At 35.3% G+C, this 2,915-nt stretch overlaps 1 pseudogene; it reads right to left on the bottom strand.

The window, feature by feature from the left end:
• Positions 1 to 2,158: 2,158 nt before the first annotated feature.
• Positions 2,159 to 2,679, bottom strand: LOC100479820 (annotated as a pseudogene).
• Between the last annotated feature and the right edge of the window lie 236 nt (positions 2,680 to 2,915).

The raw sequence follows: 2,915 nt of genomic DNA, 5'->3' as shown, positions 1-2,915 counted from the left end.
TTGAATTTCTAGAAAATTCAATAGACTCTAACTAGAAAAACTTATACACCAAAGTGTATAAGAGAATTTGGCAAGGTAGCAGGATGTAAGGTAAATATACAAAAATCAATGACTTCTATTGCAGCAATGTATATGACAAATGAAAATGAAAAAATTGTTCCATACACAAACTAGAAAATGCTAAGGAATGAAGGTAGTAAGAAAGGCACAAGACCCACATGAAGCAAATTATAAGATTTTATCAAAGAATATAAAGTAAGATCTGGACAATGGAAACAAATTACTTTCAGATGGAGAGAGTTGGTATCATGCCAACTTGATTTTCCCAGAATTGGTATCTGTAAATATAGTGTGATTTCCATTTGAATCCTAATAGGATTATTTGAACTTGATAAAATGATCTTATGCTTTATATTTTTAAAAAATGTCTGTGGGGTGCCAGAGTGGCTCAAATGGTTAAGCATCTACCTTCAGCTCAGGTCATGATCTTCAGCTCCTGCCTGGGATTGAGCCCTGCATTGGACTCCCGGCTCAGCAGGGAGTCTGCTTCTCCCTCTCCCTCTCCCTTTGCCTCTCCCCCTGCTCGTGCTCTCTCTCTGTATCTTTCTGTCTCAAATCAATAAATAAAATCTTTTAAAAAATACTAAATAAGTAAATAAAAATGTCTGAGACTAGAAAAAATATATATTTAGTATATTTTTTAAAAAAGAGTGAGCACTTACCTTACCAAGTATCACAATATGCTATAAAAAGTCCCTATAAACAAATAATATGTTCTTTCCATAAATGTAAATAAATAGGTCTGTGAAACAGAATAGAAAATCCAGAAATAGATTATAAAATAAGTGAGAAATAAAACAGTAAATCTGGTATTTCAATTTGTGAGAAACAAATTAATTTCAGATGACTTAATGATTTAAAATGTGAAAAAAATAAAAATTACATCCAAGAGCCTACATCTTTAATCTAGAGACAAGGACACCATCCAAATTGATGCTAGAAAACCAGAAGTTTTTTTAAAGATTTATTTACTTATTTTAGAGAGAGAGAGAGCAGGAGCAGGAAGGGCAGAGGGAGAGGGAGAGAGAATCTCAAGTAGGCTCCATGCTGAGAACACAGCTGGACGTGGGGCTCAATCTCACAACCCTGAGATCACTACCTGAGCTGAAACCAAGAGTTGAAGGCTCAACTGACTGCACCACCCAGGTGCCCCTAGAAAACCAGAAGTTTTAAAAGCAGAGCAGAGCAATTAAGAACTTATGTATAGCAAGAGATACTAAAAATTAAGTCAGTACACACAAATAGATTTGGGAAAATATTTGCAATGCAATAGATAGGGTTAAATCTATAATATGTAAAGAGTTTACACAAATTAACAAGAATTGGACAAACAACTGATAGAAAAATAGGTAAAGAAACTAAGAAGATAATAGTCTGCAGGAGAGCAGATTTAAATAATCAACAAACATTAAAAATATGTAAATTCTGAAGCAGTCAGGGAAATGTACATTAAAGTAACAATAGTGATGTATAGCATAGCGACTATAGTTAATAAGATTATACTGCATATTTGAAAGTTGCTTAAAGAGTAAATCGTACAAGTTCTCATCACACATACAAAATTTTGTAATTGTATATGATGACCAATGTTAACTAGACTTATTGTGGTGATCATTTTGCAATATATACAAATATTAAATCATTATGCTGTACACTTGAGACTAATACAATGTTATATGTCAATTATACTTCAGTTAAAGAAGTAAAAATGAGCGGTCACTTTATAACCATCAGGTATGCAAAACTTAAAACACTGGAAATGCCGTCTGCTGGTTTCTATATGGAAATATAATTTATGACAGCCATTTTGAAAAGTGAGCTGGCAGCATCTATTAAAATTAAGATATTAAAATTAAGAGCACTTCTCAACGTTTATCTCATAGAAATAAAAGCACCTGTATGTATGGACATATAAATAAGAATATTTATTGCTTGTACAGAAAAAAATTCCTATCAATTAGGAATAGATGAATAAATTATGGCACATTTTTCATATGACAGCCTATTATGCAAGCATTTAACAGGGTGCATTAGAGCTACGACAGGTGACCTATGAGTTGGAACTCCAAGTTGGAGTGATTTTCATGAGTGAAAATCATTTTTTTTTTGGTGAAAAAAATTATATTTAGAGTTAGCCAGCTGGACTCAGTTTAGATGATCCCAATTTTGTCAGCAACATCCAACGCGTCATAGTCAGAAGCCAGTCGAACATTTACCTTCTTCTCCCCATCAGGCCTGATGGAGGTGTTGACCGTGGCCATGTCAATGTCATAGAGCCTCTTCACAGCCTGTTTGATCTAGTGCTTGTTGGCCTTGGCCTCCACAATGAACACAAGTGTGCTGTTGTCTTCTATCTTCTTCCTGGCTGACTCAGTCATGAGAGGGACTTGACGATGGTGATATAGGGATCAAGCTTGTTTCTCCTGGGGGCGCTCTTCCAAGGATATTTGGGCTGCCTTCAAAGACGCAGTGTCTTGGGTCGTTGGAATGTAGGTGACGTGCAGATCTTTTTTTGTGACTGTGGATGCCTTTCAGCACCGCTTTCTTGGCCTTCAAAGCCTTGGCTTTGGCTTTGGCTTTGGGAGGAGCGGGGGCTTCCTTCTTCACCTCTGGTGCCATCTTTGTGAAAGGGATTCTTGAGGTACTATTGACAAAAAATAAGATAAAGTATGTAAGATTAGTGTAGAACATTGACCAAAAAACCCAATAATGTATATATATGGTGATATATGTGTCTATGAAACCATTATATTTATGCATGCATGTAAAATTATCAGTGTGCATATGAAAAATTTATCACCAAGTATTATAAAATATAAAGGTGTGGGAGTGTGCATGGGAGCGAAAGATGACTT

The sequence above is a fragment of the Ailuropoda melanoleuca genome, chromosome 2 (assembly GCF_002007445.2).
Source record: "Ailuropoda melanoleuca isolate Jingjing chromosome 2, ASM200744v2, whole genome shotgun sequence".
Classification (NCBI taxonomy): Eukaryota; Metazoa; Chordata; class Mammalia; order Carnivora; family Ursidae; genus Ailuropoda; species Ailuropoda melanoleuca.
Note: the sequence above shows the minus strand (reverse complement) of the source record. Positions and strands in the feature narration are given on the sequence as shown.